At 36.1% G+C, this 20,905-nt stretch overlaps 1 long non-coding RNA gene across 1 annotated transcript in view; it reads right to left on the reverse strand.

The window, feature by feature from the left end:
• Nucleotides 1-1,063: 1,063 nt before the first annotated feature.
• LOC130679091 (uncharacterized) overlaps nt 1,064-20,905 on the reverse strand; it is a 73,236-nt gene continuing 53,394 nt past the window's right edge. The window contains exon 3 of the long non-coding RNA XR_008992057.1: nt 1,064-1,246. This is a non-coding gene — a long non-coding RNA (uncharacterized LOC130679091). The remainder of the gene's footprint in view (nt 1,247-20,905) is intronic.

Here is a 20,905-nt window from a genome sequence, read left to right on the forward strand (position 1 = left end):
AAATCTAATTGGAGTAAAATGGGTGGGAAAAAGAGCTCTTCATTCATTTCATTGAGTGGTTACATACTAGTCCAACTTGATTCTTGTTTGTTACAAATCTTCTAAGATCCAAATATATCTTCCAAACTACTCACTTTGCCTTGTTTTTAGAGAAAAAAAAGTCTAATGTCAATAGCAGTAGTCAGTCACGAAACTCAAAATTTCTGAGAAGTCATGGTCTACCTGCTAGGCTAGCTGCTGAAGATTCATCAGTGAGAAGAGGCCCAGCCTTTATATACATAAAACTTAGAGTCTGAAAAAGTATTTTTAGAAAGTCAATTCTGATGCAAAAAATATCAAACAATATGCAAATAGAAAAGTTTTTTGGATTATCTGCATTTTTGGAAATCTTAATCGGTCCACTCATCTCTGACATGGATAATGAAAGGCTCTTATTCACTGAAAAGCAAACACACAAACTATGATACTTTTTATCAGAGTTCTCCAGAGAAGCAGAACCAATAGGGTATATATGGATACACATAAGAGATTTATCATGGGAATTGGCTTATGCAGTTTATGGAGGTCAGGAGTCCCACACACTGCCATCTGCAAGCTGGAGAACCAGAAGAGCCTATGGTGTAATTCAGTCCAAGTCCAGAGGCCTAAGAATTAGGGGAGCTGAAGGCATAATCCCTAGTCTGAGGCTAATGGCTGAGGACCAGGGGGCTGTACTGCCTTAAGAACCATGACCTCCAAAGTCCGAGAGCAGGAGATGATGTCCCAAGTTGGAAGAGAGAGAGAATTCACCATTCTTCTGCCTTTTCAATCCATTTGGATCCTCCATGGACTGGGTGAGGCATAGATCTTCTTTACTCAGTCTGTGCAATCAGATGCTAATCTCTTCCAGAAACATCCCCACAGCACACCCTCATATAATGTTTTACTAGCTATCTGGGTAACCTGTGCCCCAGTCAAAATGTCACATAAAATTAAGCATCATACACAACAAATAAAACACATTAGTTGACAATGTAATTTTATATCAGATGTAATTGATAAAATCCATGGAGACAATCTTGGTAATTAAGAAACATGAATTCTTTGAAGCAAAAACTCCCTCAAGCACAACAGGGTTGTGGGGCAGTGCTTTAAGGCATTGACTCTCCAATCCGAATGCTTGGGACTGAGTTCTGGCTCCACCACCACACCAATCTTATGAGAGACTTGTGACATCATCCTTCTCACTGTTTGAGTTTCCTCATTACTAAAGTGAGGATGGTGATAGATTTTATTTCATGGATTGCCACAAGATTTGAATAAGGTAACGTAAGTAAAGTGCATAGCAAAGTAAGCATTCTGCCACTGACCATTATGATACTCTTTTGATAGTTATTTACCGACTAGAAATATCTAGCTAGGTTTTGAGAAGTCAATAAATCAGATTAGACCCCTGTGTCAGTGAGCGTACCTTCCAATGAGGATGGTGAATAACATGCAACCATACTTAAGTGGATAACAGACATGTGCCAATCATGCCGTGGAGAGGAAGAATCCTTCCTATAGCTGTGCAGTTCAGAACAGACAGAGATGGGGATACTAAAGTTAAGGCAGTTTATTTGAAACAAGATAGCTTCTTGGTCTTCTTGAAATAGAAGAACTAAATGTTTTACGGAACTCCAACTTGAGTTTTAAATCAGAGTAAATCAAATGATGCTATAAAACCAAGTTTGTTGGTATATAATAGATTAAGAATGGAAATAGAAAACCTAACATTTGGCAACACCATCTCATCTAGGGACCAGGGTCCGGAGTTATGGAGAATGTATTATGACACCATGTTTACTGAAAAATATGTTTTCCAAATAGGAAAAGAAGAGCTACCTGAAAATCATAGACAAAGACTGGTTCCAGGAACAGCACCGATGAGAATGGTTTTCCCTCAAATATCAGTTTTATCTCAAGTGGTTGGTGAATATAAACACGTGTATGCAATAGAAATGGAAAATGACTGATTTGTTTTTAGTCTGAGGTTTTCAACAGGCAATAAACAGTGTTTAATACCATGTGGCTGTATTTTAATATGAATTTTGCAGAACTTGAACAAGCATCCTCACGAAATCTGCTAAATAGAGTTACTGGTTTTGTTTCTTTCTCGCCTGATGTTGTAGTTGTCCGATGGCACTGTCACCAGGTGAGATTAATCACAATAACGATGCATCTTTTGCGAAGGACGTTATCATAAATCATTCGAATTTAGCCCAAGAGCAAACGTTTCTAGTTAAACTTTCTAAATGTTATAAAATGATTATAAAGCACGAGCTGTTGGAAATAGACATTATTTTTATTTCACTCTGGGAGCATATGGCAAAATGATTATGCAAGGATGCTGAAGTGATTTAGCAAACACAAATGCACACACACACATGAGTATTTTAAGAGGTATTGAAAATAATGGTGTCCTCCAATACCGATCTGATGTTTCAAATACATATATAAGATGTACATATACATATATATGACATATATTAGGTAACTCATTTAAAAACTGGGCCTCAGTTTCCTTATCTATAAAGCAGAAATATCAATTTCATAGGATTTTTAGGAGGTAACGTATCTTAAAAAGTCTATGAAAGCTAAAAGTAATTCTTCTCCCTTTTTCTCTTCTTCCTCTTCCCTTTCCTCTCTTTTCCTTTTCATATTATTAATTAGTCATAATTCTACCAGGGCAAATATATAATGTATACCTTCAAAAATATTTTGTAACCTTACTTCAGCATCACGGAGCTAAAGCTACACTCAAGGAAATTCTTACTGTGCTAAAGTTTTAGACTTCAGTTTATTCTATTTTTATATCATTAGATTGTTTATCCCCCAAATCTGCATACCAATTATAACAATATAGTCTCAGGTTAACAATATAATCTCTAAGTTTAGAATTTAGCACATAAATTTTAATATCCTTATCTTTTAATAATAACCAGTTTGAAACTATTGTGCACAAAATGTGGTTTAAAATATTCAACTGGTACCTAATTGTAATCACACAATGCATAACTCCTACTTTCTCTGCAGCAGGATTGAGAAAGTCAATTAAAAAAAATAAAAAACTCATTTCATATTCTAAATGCTATTGAAATACTATATAATGGAAAAGCATTGAAAATATTATCAGAATTGCAATTCCAAAATAGTTTAGTTTTCAAGTTTGAGATTTGTTTACTGCAGTGTGTTTCAGCTGATCATTAATTTCAATGGTAGGTATAGTGGTTAACTTAGCCACATATAGTGACAGTTAGAAAGATGGGGATATGATGTATTTGGCCTAAAATAAGGAAAGGGCTAAATTTTTAAATATTCCTTAGAAAGACACTATTTTAAAACTCTTTTAATCATAAGCACACTACATCTCATGCCTCTTACTTGAAACAGAAAGAAGTTAATTTCAATGCTCTCATAAATATTTTAAATGTCTAATGGTTGCAATTTTTTTTGGTATCATTAATATACAATCACATGAGCAACACTGTGGTTACTAGATTCTCTCCATTATCAAGTCCCCACCACATACCCCATTACAGTCACTGTCCATCAGCACAGTAAGATGCTATAGAGTCACTACTTGTCTTCTCTGTGTTGTACAGCCCTCCCTATGCGCCCCCCCACTACATTACGTGTGCTAATTGTAATGCCCCTCCCTCCCTTCCAACCCACCCCCCAATCCCTTTCCCTTTGGTAACTGTTAGTCCATTCTTGGGTTCTGTGATTCTGCTGCTGTTTTGTTCCTTTTGTTTTTGCTTTGTTCTTATACTCCACAGATGAGTGAAATCATTTGGTACTTGTCTTTCTCTGCCTGGCTTATTTCACTGAGCATAATACCCTCTAGCTCCATCCATGTTGTTGCAAATGGTAGGATTTGTTTTCTTCTTATGGCTGAATAATATTCCATTGTGTATATGTATAATGGTTGCATTTTAATGAATTGATTAATCAAGACCAAGTAATCGATCATGCTATGCAATATCAGAGCAGAGGAATTTGGTTTCCTGAGGTGCTTGACTACAAAGTTTAATAGGCAAGGGTGGGCTTAAATAGGAGAGATTGCGGTTCCTTCAGTAGCATAAAATCTCTTGAGGGTGATCAAAGGTGATTACCTCAGTACCTGTAAGGAAAGGGAAACACCAGTGTGTATTTCTTCCAGTTGGTTATCTATTTCTGTGCCCAAGTTTCCTCACCTATAAAATGGTAATTCTAATAGTATCTACTACCATGTACAGTTGTGAGGTAAAATATTTCAGTGAAAACACTGAAACCTATGTGTGGCACAAAAGCAAGGATAAACAGTAGAAGGGAAAGTGCTGTCAGGCAGAACAAAACATGCTGTCTCCGTGCATCGGCGTCTGGCCTTCCCGAGAAGCTTCTTCTCAGCTCCATCCCTGCCCCATCCTCCCTGCCCTCCTCCTGCTTCTTCTCTTCTTCCCTCCCCTCCTGTGCTCTGGTTGTCCTGCGGTTAGGACTGTCTTACTTTTCTCCCTCCTCTCATTTTCAGACCCTGAATTTCAGACTAAATTCCCATCCAACCATTCTCTGTCTCTGGACCCCTCTCTCTCAGTGGGTGGCTCTCCATTTTTGCTATTCAAAGTGCGTTGTAGAAAAATAAAGTTAAATTCTTCATGATGTGTGTCTATGTGAAGTGGGACCTGATGGTCACTGCAGTGGGGACTGGAGTGTGAGTGTTGGCAGGAGAGGGTCTTCCGGAGAGATGCCCTTGCTGTGGTAAAGGGTGCCACCGCTGCTGTGGATAAAAGGGTCACAGGAGGACAAATGCTGGTGTCATAGGTTACTGTGACACGGGACACCTGTGCATTCCGTGAATATCTTTATCCTGACTGCATAGGGTGCTGGTTAGAGGTTTGGTGCCAGTCCTACTCATTTACTGCACCAGTCTTCATGCTATGGCAAGAAGCTGAATACCAATGTGCTTGTGTCCTTCTCAATTGAGAATCAAGAAGCTGAAAGGAAAGCTTTTGGCAGGCTAGGATCCAATTGTTTGATTGTGTCCCACTCTTTTTTCTCCTTTAAATACATTATTTTTTTAAAACCAAATAACTTTGCATCTTGCATAATGGCTTAAGTTTGTCAGATATGTACTCTCTGCGCCAGCCCCTATTACAAGCACAGTAAAGGTACTATTGTATATGACCTCTCCTCAGTTCTAGGAGGTATTATTTTTATCTTAACATAAAGAAACTGAGGTTTGGAGATTTATGTAATTTGCCCAAGTTTTTAGAGGAGGTAAGTATCAGAGTGGGGATTTAAACCCACAGTCTGTTTCCAGAGCTCAGACTCTTAATCATTACATATCGATAGAGGGAACAAAGTTTGTGCTGCTGTAGCTACTTGGTTCCCTGCAGGAATTACAGAGGTGATCTTCAATAGGTTTCCATTTGACTAGAAAATGTAGAGATATTGATGTAAAATACTGAGCAGGCCTATGTTGTAAACTACAAAAGATACATATATTAGCCCATGTATCTTTTCTCATTTGTACAAAAAATTAATTCAACTAGATTCTCTCTTTTAATTTCTCTTAGTTTTCTTATCTAAATTGATCCCAACATACATACTTACTTTCTTGTCAAGGTATGTATACAAACAGCACTTAAACAGCAATCCATTAATGAGAACTCCCATAATATTCTGAGCTATATTAATTTTTAATGGACCAAATGCAGGCAAGTTTCTGGACATTGCTGAATCATCTCAAACCGCGAGTTTTATCTTCAAGGATGGCATGATCTTACCAGGCAGTAAACCAATTCTCTGGAGAATGACTGACCGCCTTTAAGGGCCAATGTAAGCCATGACTAATGAAGTCATTACATAAAAAAACACACATTGTTTTAAGATAGAAAAGACCTCTTCTCTTGTGTTTTTATTTTGGGGTTTGATTTTAAGCGTTCCGTTTATTTTCAAGCACATAGAAGCTCACTTTTATTCACATGTTATCTGAATATTGAATAGACTATAAAATAAAAAAGACCTTTGTTCACATAAGAGGTATTCTTGGAGGGAAACAGAAAATGAGGATCAGTCACAACATTTCTAAATCATGGACAGGAGCCAAGAATCTAAACACTCTCACAGGCTGTTTTGTATGTTTCCTTACCCAGCTAACCCTCCTGAGGAATTGGTGGCATTGACAATGGAAAATACTATTTTATCTATCTTCCATATATGAAAGCAATCTATTTGAATGGAAGAAATATTGGAAAATGGAGATCCATTTCCAAATACACTTAGATCTACAGAAGTTATGTCACCTGTGAGATCCTTAGGGTGCTGTGCAGACTTTATTTCTTTGGTTAAACTGAAGTATCGCCATAGGAATAAAAAAAAAAAAGATGGCTGAGAAAACTAACAATAGTCACATTTTGGAAAATTAAACATTAAATTTCTCATTTATGACTTCGGATGTATATATCACTTCACTATAAAACCTTTTCAAGTTTTGTAATAAGCACTCCATCATTAATTAATATGGCAGAAACAAGTGGAAATGTGCATTAAAGGGAAGTGTTATCTAAAAAATATAAAGTCAAAAACTGCATACAAATTTAAAACCAAATGGTGAGGTGGATTAGAGATCAAAATGGGAGAAATTTTAACAACTCACTAAACCATGAGAATATCAGATTATTTTCAGGAACATCCAGACTCCCAGTTTGTCCTTGTGTTCCTCCCTCTCTCCCCTCTCTGTCTCTGTCACTCTCAGTGAGGACATTTACCAATCATAAATGCATGAAAGTACTCATATGAGAAGCAGGAAGAGAGACCCAAATTTTTAAAAAATGCCTTTCTTTTTCCTAGGCTTACCTCTCCCATTATTCAATTAGCTGTGCTTGCAAAATTGAATGAGAAAACAATTTTACCTGAGATTAATTAATTGCATGTCCTTTAATGTGAATGCTCAAATTATCTAATTCAACAATTTTAATACACATGTAAAAAGGGAGCTTTAGAAAAGACATCTTTAAAAATCTACTTCACAATCTTTTCTCTGTTCATTTCTGATCCTTGAAAGAAGAGAAAATGCTATTGATCGAGCCATTTTTGTGACATGAAATAGCTTCCTTTATGATTACAATGACAAAAAGGAAGATTAACATTAACATTGTAAAAGCTACCAGAGTTGTAGAAAATTATTTATTATATCAAGAGGAGTCATTAGTTTTGTTTGTGACATAAGTAAAATATGAGATGGTATTAAATATAATTTACTGGATCCTTGTGAGTCTAGAGTTAATACTTAAAATATTTGTATATGAAGTATATTATCTGATCTGAAATACTACATATAAGAATCCAGAGGCGCATTATAATACATCATATAACCCTCCAAACATCCAATTGGATGTGTTTTTATCTTGAATGTGTGAAATGTCTTCCTCCTCACCTAACAGTATCTGTATGTCTTGGTTTAGCATCGAAACAACAAATTTAATGGCCAATAGATGGCACTGGGAGTATTCAAAACATATTCTTTATCTTTCCCATTCCATTAAATATGATTACTTCTGAAAATAAATGACAATTCATGTAGTTAGTTTAAAAACAAAGGTATATTCAGAATGTCCATGTTGAAGAAATGAAAAGAAATTCAAACATTTAATTGTTGCATTTCCACTGAAAATTTCTGGGCCCTAACAATACAAAACAATGCTTTCTTTCCCTACCATGCCGTAACTTAGTGTGGCATTCAGAAATATTTTACCACTGCCTGTTAAGATTTCTGGGGAAGTCTGTAAGCTCACTTGATATGTGTGATGGCTGCAGAGTTTTCATGTTTGATACTGTGTTCCTGCATATGTGATCCTGCTGGGGTGAGGAATCCTGAGAAATGTAATTAAGTCTTTTCATTACTGATCGTCATCTGGATTTTTCTAAAGGCAACTTCACAAGTAACTTTTTTTTCTCTGTAGTAAACAAGTCTATAATATATCCAGTGAATCACATGTAATAAAGGAAAACATGCATGAATACACTTCAGCATAGACTGCCATGAACAGTAATCCGTTCATCGGATGGGACTAATTTCCCTCTAAAACTGGTTAACAGTGGGCTTGATTATGTAAACTTAGTACAGAAATATCCTATGAGGAGATCAGTGGGAATGCCACATTCCCAGGAAGCCAAACTAGCACTACTTGTTTTGTTCAGTGATATCCAGCGTTGTTGTTTTTTAATGTTTTTGTTTTGCAGTTACATCAAGTAACTCGCAAAGCCAGGTGCTATTTTCAGAAAAGTATTATCCGCATGATGCAGCATCAAACATTACAACTATTCCATTTTCCCCACCACTTTCCCAAAGCTCTGTCTTAAAACCACAGAAGAAACCATTGCTTTCATCTAAAACAAGTGCAAATGATTATTTTAGGAAAATTCAATACCAAGTAAAATTTAGACATAGCTAGAGCAAGACCACATTTTCATCTATTTGCTTATTCATAAAATAATACAACATTTAAGTTGCAAATGTGTTCGTGTTTTGTTAATACTTTTAATTTTTATGGGTTTCCACCATGAAATGAATGCATACATACCTACATGTATTTATATTCATATGAATGTTTTGTGATGATGTCTCCTATGTATGTGCATATGAAATCAGGTAACGTCTGTGGAGGGCCTAAGGCAGTGCTAGGTTATTTGGAGTAACTGTTAAAATAGGAGACAGGGCAAATAATCAGCTGACATAATGTGTTGTGTGTTCAAATACTAAATATGTACTTTTAGCAACAGTATTTGTACACACCCCTTCACATCACTTTACTAAAACAATTCTTCTGTAATATCTGGCTTTCAGAAATTCTCTGCATGTTATTCCTCAGGAATGCTCAATGCCCTAGAAATCATCATGTCCATGTGATCATATTCCCCTAACCTCCTATGATCACAGTAGTTTTATGTATTATACAAGGAATAAGACAGCTTTTTAATTCTTCCCAATAAGATTAGATGTATTTCCATGAGCTCTGTGGCACCTGAAATTGAACTAAGGCAGTTTTTTAATGTACTGAAGGGTGTTTAACATTTATTTATAAAGCTGGAGGTGAGGAAATGTACATAAAAGAAGTGTACGCAAGTGGTACTCAGAGACTTCTGGAATTCTGTAAGTGGGAATTCCTAGGGAGTACTGTACTGCAGCCTGCAGATTCTATTATCTTTAGTACAACAGTGTGCCTCTGAGGCCAGGAGGTCTAGAATGACAACATTTATCTTGGTGTCCCCATTTTAGTCTCAATGATACTTCCTTCCTTCAAAATGAACTTGAGCCCCAAGTTTGGTCAGGGAACCAAAAGATTATAGGTGGTGGCCTGGGGCAAGTTACCTAACTTCTCAAGCCCACGGTCTTCTTATTAATATAATAATTTTATCTAACTTATAGGAGTGTCTTGAAAATTATATTTAAAATTACATGTACTGAATATAAAATGGTACAGCTGCTATTGATTAACAGTTTGGCAATATCTCAGTAAGTTAAACAGAGTTAGACATATGCCTACAATTACAGTCTCAAGTACTTATCCAAAATAACTAAAAACTTATATATAAGTGTTTATAACAATATTATTCACAATAGTTACAAGAATGGAAATAACCCAAATGTCCATCACCTGATGAATAGGAAAGTAAAGGGTGGTATATATATATAAAGGGAGGAATATTATTCAGGCATAATAAATGAATGAAGCATTGATCTCTGCTATAACATAGATGAGCCTTGGAAACTTGCTAAGTCAGACTTTATCTTATGTGATCTAATATATACGAAACATCCATAATAAGCAAATCCACAGAGACAGAAAGATTAGTGATTGACAAGGGCCAGGAGAAGGGGAAAATAAGGAGTGACTGCTAATGGGTAGTGTTTCCATTCGTGGTAATGAAGTAGTTCTGGAACTAGGTGATGGTGGCAGTTGCACAACATTGTGAGGGTTCTTAATGCCACTCAGTTGTACATTTTAGAATGGCTAAAATGGTAAATTTTATGTTATATGCATTTTACGACAATGATTAAAAAGTTAAAATTAAACAAGATAAAAGTGTGTGGCTTAAAAGTTCTGCGATCTTGACAATAGCCAATGGACATGGTTTTGAATCAATTTCCTGGATTCCTTATGATGTGCTTCATCTGTGAAGATTAAGAATCACTCAAACAAATAATAATAAAAGACTTTAGCTTAGGTAAACCATAGTTATGCTCTTACTTCAAATCTTATCACTATATCAACTAATTAGTCAAAGCTATATTGTAGAGAGCTCAAACTCTGGTAATTTTGAAAGCTGTTAATAATATTGATAATAATAAACACCCTGTGGCAGAAGAGATCTTTTGTCTGTTATGGTTGGTCACATAAAAAGTATGCCTAAACGATCATATGTAGGATCCAGTCATATTTTGTTTACCTTAAACAATCATTGTTCCACAGTCTGTTAGAGCTAAAGGTAACTTAATTTCTGTTTCAATTTTTAAATGAGAGATTAGACAAAGAATGGACAAATAACACACCTGAGATTAGTAAGTGGGGGTTAATGGCATTCTGATGCTACCTAGCACCTTTCATTGTCAAAAATATTATCAAGTAGTGGATACCACCCTGCCTATTCCTGATCCAGCCCTACCCCTTTATTCAATCAAGCTTGCAGATAAAGAAGCTGATTGGAGAGGTCTGTCATGCACACATTACTTGAAAATATATTTCAGTATATTTACACTTCCATGCCAAAGGGCCCATATCACATTCTGCACTGATAAATTGTGTCAGATGAGATAATAGATACATCTCCTGATTCTCAAATGGCTTTCCCATTATCCAGAAACTGTTATAATACAGCCTAAAATCAAAGGATGGTATTTGTCCTCCTGTCCAATCCTTGTCCCCTGGTATTCCCACCACTATTCCCCATGTTTAAGTGGTACACAGTTCAAAGGACTGATCCTTTTCTCTTTAGAGCTGCTCATTTGGAAGGATATTACTGCTTTACATAATTTCTAATGGAGAAACTTGTCAGCCAGCATCTCAAGGACATCCAACTCTGGTTTTCACTACCCTGGAGCTATTCATAGAGATGTCTAATAACTGATTATGACTCTGATTGGCAGGTATTAATAAACGGATGATTCAAAGAGAACTGTGGATTCTGCCTCTGCCATTACCAAAGGCGATGAACCATTTCTGAATAAGACAGGTCGTGGAGTTAGGGGTGTTCCTATGGCCCCACCTCTGCCCCACCTGCTGGCACTCTCCTCAGTGCCTGACAGCTTGCCTAGCACACATTTGTTCCTCAGGAAAGGCATGGTGCACACTTGAACTCTGGATAGAGAATCTCCTTTGTAAGAATATAGCCTCTGAGCTTATCCCTCCTCTTAAAATTATATCCCAATTTCCAGGGAGTGGATAGATGATAGATAGATAGACAGATAGATAGATAGATAGATAGATAGATAGATAGATAGATAGATAGATAGATAGATAGATAGGTAGATAGAGATAGAGATATCACTCAGAACTGCACATTCTTCTGACTCTGTCTTGAAACCTATTCTTTAGATACAAATTTTACTAGTAATATTTGATGAATATCCATTTCAACTACTGCTGTATTCTTGGTGTTGGTATATCTGAATCTTGAAAAAATTCTTGTTCATCTTTACCTTCTGACTAAAACTGTTGGCTTAATTTGACTTGATGTTTTCATTGTTAACAAACAGAGGTGAAGTAGAGCACATTTCAGTTGGTATTTTGGGGAATGATTACCAATTATTTCAGAAGCTATGATTATGAATGTCTTCTCTAAAACATTTTGCTTTGAAAGAAAACCGAACTATTTCCCAATAACAGGTTAGAAAAATTTATTGTACCATGTAATTTGTGGGTAATATCTTCTTGCTTTAATACTACCTTTACTGTTAAAGGCAGAGAACAGATGAACAGAGAAAAGCACAGGTGAGTAAAATATTCCTGAACTCACTGATATATTTTGCCACATATACTTTTGATTTTCCTAAAAATAACCAACTGGCTAAACCATCTTTCATAGAGCCTTCCCTAGAATGGCTCCATATAAGTAAATGCATACTGAATTCAAGCTTAAAGAAAATATGTGCCTGACTTCCTGTCTTTGTCCTTTGGAACTGCTATACCGAAATACCACTGGATGGCTTATAAACAATAAATTTATTGCTCACAGTTCTGTAAGCTGGGAAGTAAGCAGCATGGTTGACTCCTGAATGAGTACCCTCTTCCTGATTCATAGCTGGCACCTTCTTGCTATGTCCTCACACAGGTCCTCTCTGGAGCCACATTTATAAGTCACTAATCCTTTCATGAGGGCATCGCCCATATGGCTAAGCACTTCCCAAAGGCCCCACCTTCTACTACCATCACACTGGGCACTAACATTTCAACATATGGCTTTTGGGGAGAAACAAACACTTAGACCATCGCATTTCTCAAAATTACATAGTGGAACTAGGATTAAAACCCAGGACTTAATCAAGTAACACTCTATATGTATACTTTTCTATTAGGTTAATTATAATACATTAAAGTAAGAAATACCTATCCTGATTAGGAAATTTTCAAGTGCCAATTTATGTAAGTATATTGTGTTAGATAATGTGTGTGTGTGCGTACACAAGCATGCACATGTGTTTGGTGTCTGTAATGTGGGTGAGGGAGGAGAGGTATGGGAACAGGCAGGAATACGACAATTCTTGCTCTCAGGACTTTTTTTTGCCTTAGAAGCAATTAAATAAAGGAAAGTTATTTTCACTCTTTGTAAGTGGTTTTGATTAATATTTGTTTAAACACTGAAATACAGAAACCACTATCATATGAAAAATTCAATTGTCTTCAATGCAACTCAGCAGTTCTTGGACCCATACCTAACCCACTCCCTACTAAATTTCCCACCAAAGTAATTGTATGTTTCCTCTAATCTTCTCAATGGCCTGACCTGTCTCTGTTTTTCTTCCCTATTGGCAGACAACCCCTGCATTGACTTTAGTGGGATTAAGGTCATCAGACAAGAGTTCTCTTACCTGTCCTCCCCTTCCACCAAAATTGTCTCTGAATTATCATCTATGAGGTTCTGTATTTCCTCTTGCCTAAGGACAAGTGTCCTTTCTGAACTAAGCTGCTTCTATTAATAACTGTCCTGGCAGATTATTCTACACTTGTTCCTTCGCATCCCTACAGGATTTCTCTTCGTTTCTCTGCTCTGCCTTGAGTCACAGAAGACTAGCCTCTTCCAAGGGCGTCACTTAGGCACTCCTGCCCTCTGGTTTTCATCTGGGTTTGGACAGTGGCAAGAAGTGAGAGGAAATGAGAGGATGGAGGGAAGAAAATATCAGGCAATTTCTTTCCCCATCCATGCCCTCCGCCCAGGCCCCTTTCCCACTGCTCTGAAGTGTTAGCCGGGGCTGCGTGTGGGTTCTGACTCCCATGGGTAACCCCTTTTCCTCTTCTTCACCTCTCACTTGGCTTCGGCTAAGGCATTTATTCCCTCCCTTCCCACCTCAGACCAAAAGGTGGGGAGGGCCTCCTGTTACAGGCCCCTAGGTGCCTCACCAGTCCTTGTTCCTTTAGTCCTGTCCACCCTGGGGATGCTCCGTCCCTTTCCAGTAAACCCTCTTGGACAACCATCTGCATCCAGGTGGCACCCTGACTGATCCAGGCTGCTTTCTTCTTCTCTAGGTCCAAGTTGCAACTCTCTTTCTCTTTGTATGTGGCTCACAATTTTACATTTTTTGCTTTCATTAATTTATAAATATGTTCAAATCTTACCAGTGTTGGAACATCTTCGCCTTCATCCTTCTTATTCTTTCAAGTTGTTGCCCTAAGGTAATATTTCAACCTTTTCTTCAAAGAGTTGTCTTCAGACATTAAAATGTGGTATCTGCTTCTACAACTGTTTTAATATAATTACTTCCTACTTTTTTACTAATATGTAACAAAGATAACATAAACACCCAGTCCACTTTAGCAAACTGACCGAGGAGAAACACCTAAGCACCCTGTAACCCCACTCAGATCAAGACATGGAACATGGCAGATCCCCAGAAGCTTCCTACACAGGTCTTGCTGGCCATAAACTCCTCTACTTCCTGCATTAACAACTACCCTGAATTTTATAGTATTTTAGTATTTGCTTCCCTTCTTAACTTTAGAGTTTTGCTACCTATATGTATATTCATGAGTAAAAAAGTGTTAAATGTATGTATATGAAATTATAGTACTTTCTTACTGTTTTGGCTTCTTTCCTTTAACATTATGTTTTTAAGACTCATAATTGTTTCTATACTCATTAGTAGTTTATAGTTTATTTTCATTATTTAGTGTTCTACATATGAATTTACTATAATTTGTTTATTTTACAGTTGCTGGACATTTGAGTTGTTTGCAGTTTTGAATTATGTACTAGGAACCTTCCAGCACATTTATCCAGTTGAACATAAGCAAGCATTTCTATGGGGTTTATGCCTAGGCATGAAACAGTCTGTGCCACATGTCTGTCTTTCAGATCTACTAGATATGGTTGATTATTATCCAAAGTGATCTTAAGAGCTTATACACCCACCAGGAAATTGTGAAAATCCCCATCGATCTGTGTCCTTGCTAACACTTGGTATTATCACCCTGTGGGATTTTTGCCAATGGTGATGAGTTATATCTAATATTGTGATTGCAGGTTGCATTTATTTCTCTTATTCCTAGTAAATCAAGCATTTTTTAAGTGCTTTTTAAGATTTTTGCCCATTTTCTTCATTTTTTTTGCCTTTTTCTTATTGCATTTTAAGAATTTTTAATATAGTCTGAATATGAGATTTTGTTGGTCATGTCTTGCAAACATCTTTTTATCTTTAGGCCACCTTTTTTACTCTTTAAGTACTATCCTTTGATGAGGATGAGTTCTTAATTTTAATGTAGTCCATTTATTAGTCTTTCTGTTTTTGCATAATTCTTTTTGTTTCTTGCTTAATAAATCACTCCCTACCCCAGACTCCTAAAGATTATATTGAGAGACTACTAAATTATATCCTAGAACTTTTATTTGTACTTTTCACATTGGTCTACAATTCATATGACTGTGTGTGCATGTGTGTGTATTGGGAAAAGGGTTCATTTAATATCATGTTTTACTTACAGATAACCGCTTTTTCGAAAGATATTTATTGAAAAGACTATTCCCCTCAATGTTTTATAGAACTCCCATTGCTCAAAATCAAATATTCATGTTTGTGTGGGTCTGTTTCTGAGCTTCTGAGCTTCTATTCTGGTACATTCCTATCTTTGTCCATAAACAACTTGCTTTCACAAATACTACCTGCTCTTAATTACTCTATCTTTATATAATTATTCTCAATAATTGTAGATCTATAACCTTAATCTTTTTATTTAAGCTGTCTTAGATATATTTGGCCCTTTGTATTTCCACACAAATTTTGGAATTTGCTTTTAAGTTTCTAAAAAAAGAAAGTAACTATTTGGTGTTTTGATTATAATTACAATAAATCTATATATCAATTTGTAGAGTTGCTGCACTTCCAAACTAAATTGTCCAGCACATGAACAGAAAAATATGAAACACTATAATTTGTGTATTAGCCTGGCACAAGGCCATGCTCATCTCTGCACTGTTCTAATACAGACTTGTTGAAATTGGAGAATCAGAGTAGGTGAGTTAGAATTAGATATGGTAGTCAAAAAATGGCATATTTGAATTTGAGCTTTTGGAAGTTATTATTGATAAAAAGGTCATGGGTACAGCTAGGGGAGTGGGTTGTTGAAGGACAGTGGAAATAATAATTATTAGAGATGAGAAGTCCTGAGCAATCACGAGTAAGATTTATTTATATGCTTGTGGCCATTTTGGTGTTGTAGAATGAACATCACAGAAGTACCTACTACTAAGTATCACTGTACGGTTTAAATGAAACAACCAGTATAAAACACTAACAATAGTGTGTGGTATACTGTAAGTGCTTATTCCTCTTCTATAATCAAGGTAGATTTGTTTATCAGAAAACTCCTGAGCTTACGTGTACTCTTCACATTTTAAGTTTTCTCCTTTAACCCTGAGCTGTATAGCTATTTGAAGAGGGACAAAGAGATACCTGTATATGAACTACATATATTTTAAATGTCAATTTAGGCAATAATTTTAGGGATAGAACTAAGTATAGCTTCTAAAGTTATCCATTAGACAAGTATACAATTTGTATATGGTCTACTTCAGTCGACTATAAATAACAGTTCAAAAAAATAGCAAACTGAAAACTATAAAATATTATACAGTGAATTGTTTAATTTTGAATATATTGGAAAATACCTCTTTAGATGCAGTGTTGTAAAATAAGCATAGCTGTGTAAACAGGACAGGACTAGTATTTACTCTTCAATTTTGTTTTTTCTAAAAATTATAAAACAGACAAAAATCCAACTCCTCTCAACACCTCAACAAAAAGAACTAATAATAAACAGCTGGTGTGACTTTACTTCACAGTAACTCTAAACATTCTGATCCCAGGTTAGATTAACATATAATTCATGCAGTACCTTCTTAGAATTATGATCTAAGAGACAGACATACTGATTAAATGTGTACCACCATAGCAACCTGTAGCCTTCTTAGAAACATCTCATTTATAGTGTAAATTTAGTGCAGCTTCAGAAAATCCCCTAAGAATTATATAGAAAGATGGATATTCTAAGATGTAACAATGCAGGTAAGAAAAAAACAGAGTTGTTAAGAATTTTAAAAAATTATCCATCATCCATCCAGAAGAACAAGTAGGAAGTTGGATGGAGGCCACCAATTTTAAATCCTCTCCACCATGTAAATAGAAAAATCTTAGATCCACATTGTCTCAAAATACATAACTTAAGCCTCCCTAGTCATTTCTGAGATCACCAGGGGACAAAAATAGCTACTGTGAAAATTGTCAAATCAGGAACTAATTTGTGGAAATTAATGCAAATATTTTGGGATTAAATTCTCCAGGAGGATGCAGACATGACAGATTTGGAGGTAATAATGTACTGATGTGTATGCTTATGAGCCCAGATTCTCCTTCCTGACTGCATTCAGGAGACTGCCTCTGAAGCAAGCAGCAGCCAGCCCATGGTATACAGGAGGGCCTTCCTCACAGCTGGAAGGAACTCTGTAAATGTCCTTCTCACCCACAAGTGCAGTAATACCAGAACTGCTGGCTACATTGCCCTCAGTTCACCAGCCCAGGGCATGTTTTAGCCTTATAAGTATATAATTGCTCACTTTGTTACTTATTTCTAGGGCTTTCAGATCAGTGGGTAGCATGTCACTAAATCTGTGGCCCCTGTCTGAGTTATCCTGTCTAAGTTCCATCAGTGGGCCAGGCACCATGATGGATGTTTGTTGGATGTTAGATATGTTGGTGAATGAAAGAGACATTCTCCATGATGTTCAAAAATTAGTAGTTTGGGGATCATTATTCTGTCCTGTAGCTTGCTACCTTGCTCCTCCCCCTTAGCAATACATCACATACCACTTACCACTATTTTACAAAGAATAAATTTTTCAATAAATGTGAATTCAATTAAGGAAATCAAAATAAGAGAGTAGAAAAGGGATTTGAGCTCAGAAATTAAAATTGCAAGAAGAGAGTTAAAATAGTTTTTTCTGGAGCTAATATTTGCCTCTTCTTTCTCTCTTTCTTTTCTTTTCCTCTTCTTTTTTAAATCATTATCTGAGGCTTGCTAACTGCTGTGGTGGTAAGGAAACTCCCAAGGGGTGGTCATATGTTCTGTGTTAGGGACATTGATGCTGCCAGTAGTGTGGAGAGCCATGTGCTGACTCTGTGCTCAGAGATGGAAACCAAACAGAAGGGAGTGTGATTAGGAGTTACGAATTTACTACAGGACAAAATAGTCTCATTATTTTTCCTGCTTGCCATGTGCACCTGATAGCAAGAGTCCAAGTACCTATCATTTATTCTTCCAATGACCCTTCATTTGACTTTAGGCTTGTTAATCTTTAACAATTATTGATTACATTTTAAAACTAATTTTCATTAAGCAGGAAACTTTCTTCATAAGAAAAATATTGCTGGCTAGTAATTTCTGTCTGTGGGGTATGTGAATTGTTTTGTCTTTGGCATAAGCTTATTGATATGGTCTTCTGACTGTGCTACTGTCTACTGCACTCAGTTACAATTATTTTGTCTAATAAGGTTTTAAAAGGGAAAAATAATTTACATGGCTGATAATTTTCTATCTGAATGTATATAAAAATAAAATGAGCTGATACGGATATACATCTACTAAGTTATCAGCTTTTATTTAAAAAATCCAGTTTGCATTGAATTGAACCAGATGATACAACCTCGAAATAAAGAGGATTGTTTCTAACAACAACAAAAATGTCTGAAGGCAATAGGATGCTAAGAAAAATGGTGATCCTACACCTGCCCCTGGGATCTGTGGCCTCTCCCAGCATGCACATCCTACCCGCAGAGGGGCTACAGACAAGATCAGCTGTAAAGTTGAGTCAAGTTCAGTTAAGTTTGGAAAAAAAGAGAGAATCCTCTGGAGACTTTGCGAATGTAAGTTTGTTTATTTACCATGTATAAAAAGTCCCAGTCACACAGGGGAAAGAGGAGGATTACAGGGAAGCAGAGAAATAGAACAAACTAATTTGTAGATGAGAATATGTGGAAGACTGAGGAATACAGCAGCTAATGTTTTCATAGAATCAAATATGACTGGGGCATGAGGCACTGTGGGAATGTCTATCTTCAGTGTTCAAATAGAAGTCTGTCACATGTTAAGACCCTCTATAAATATTCATTTCATGAATGAATAATGTCAATTCCGTTGTAATATCAACCCAGACAGTGGCAGATCATAACTTTTGACTACTGACCCAAAGGGAGTGTAAGTAAAATAATGTAAAGTGCTAAGAATAGTGCCTCACATGAAGAAGTTATGTGTAAGTGTTGGCTATTCATATTATAGCAGTTGTTTATTATCATTATCAGTATTACTAGTGTTCTTTCCTTGGTTTGCAAAAAAGTAACATTCGCCAGTAGAAAATACAGTCCCTCTGTAAAGAGTTAGGCTTGATCTCGATAGGTGGCATACAGAAGGAAAATTGACTACTCTGGCAGTATTAGCTAATTTTCAGGACCCTTACCTACATAGTCAAAGCACATTAAATTTCAATTCTTAGAATAACTGCACTTGGTTTTTCTGCCTACATAGTCATCCTGTAAGATATTGGAAAGAGGTTATTTCCTACAGTATGTTAACTCTTTCAGATGCCACTTTGAGGGCATTTTGAGGAAAATATACATTATCAATTCAAGTAACACAATACCATCTTACATTTATTTATTCAAAGTTAACAGTTCACGATAAGCTCTCAAATATCTACATATAATTGAGGTCTTAATTGTCCCTATTTTAGAGGTGTGCAAACTGAGGCTTGGATAGGTTCCTGGTTTAACTGGCAAAAATAATAAATTTGGGGGTGCTGTGACTAAAACCAAGATCCTTGGTCATATAGTCTTTTATTCTTAGTGAGCAATAGTTATTTAAGAAATCTACCTTAGAGAATTTAATCTCATATGAGATTACATACTCAGCAACACCTATTACAGTGCTTGAGATACTAAATAATTATTATTACCTTAATTTGTGGAAAAAATATAAATAGTAGAAAGAATAAAACTTAAGTTTAATTAACAAATTTAATTACCAATGAAAACAATGGCTTAGTTTTTTAAAGACTTTTTTGAGAGCAGTTTTAGATCTATAATAAAATTGAAAAGAAGCTCAGAGATTTCCCTTTTATCATCTGTCCCAACATATGTATAACCTCCCCCATTACCAACATTTTTCCCTGGAGTGGTACATCTGTTACAACCTATGAACCTATACTAATACATCACAATCACCTAAAGTCATAGCTCATATTGGGGTTCACTCTTGCTTTTCTAGATTTTATGAATTTAGATAAGTGTATAATGACATATGTCTATCATGACAGTAACATAAAATGTGTCTTCACTGCCTTAAAATTACTCTGTGTTCTGCCTATTCATCTTTCCCTCCTCCCAAGCTCCTGACAACCTCTGATCTTTTTTATGATCTCCAAGTTTTGTGTTTTCTAGAACACTGTACAGGTAGAATCATACAATATGTAGCCCATTCAGACTGGTTCTTCCACTTAGTAATGTGTACTTAAGTTTCCTGTATGTCTTTTAATAGCTTTATAGCTCATTTCCTTTTAGTAGTGAATAATATTCCAATGCCTGGATGTACCAAAGTTAATTCATACATTAACTTACTGAAGGATATCTTGATTGCTTCCAAGTTTGAGTAATTATGAATAAAGCTGCAATAGGCATTTTGTGTGGACATTAATTTTCAGCTCTCTTGGGTAAATATCAAAGAGCACAATTACTGGGACTTATGGAAGGAGTATGTATAGTTCTGTAAAAAATCACCAAAATGTGTTCCAAAGTGACTGCAGCATTTTGCATTCCCTCCAGCATGAGTGGGACTTCCTGCTGCTCCGTATCCTCACAAGCATTTGGAGATGTCAGTGTTCCAGATTTTGGCCATTCTAATAGGTAAGAAGTAAGATCTCACTATTGTTTTAATTTGTATTTCCCTGATGACATATGATGTGGAACATGACATGTTTTAATTCTTTCTTTTGTCACTTGCATATCATCTTTGTTGAGGTCTCTGTCAAGATTTTGGCTCATTTTTGATTCAGGCCATTTGTCTTTTTGTTGTGTTGTAAGAGCTGTTTAGATATTTTGGGTAACAGTACTTTAGTAGATGTGTCTTTTGCAAGTATTTTCTTCCAGTCA

Source organism: Manis pentadactyla, chromosome 10, assembly GCF_030020395.1.
Source record: "Manis pentadactyla isolate mManPen7 chromosome 10, mManPen7.hap1, whole genome shotgun sequence".
Lineage (NCBI taxonomy): Eukaryota > Metazoa > Chordata > Mammalia > Pholidota > Manidae > Manis > Manis pentadactyla.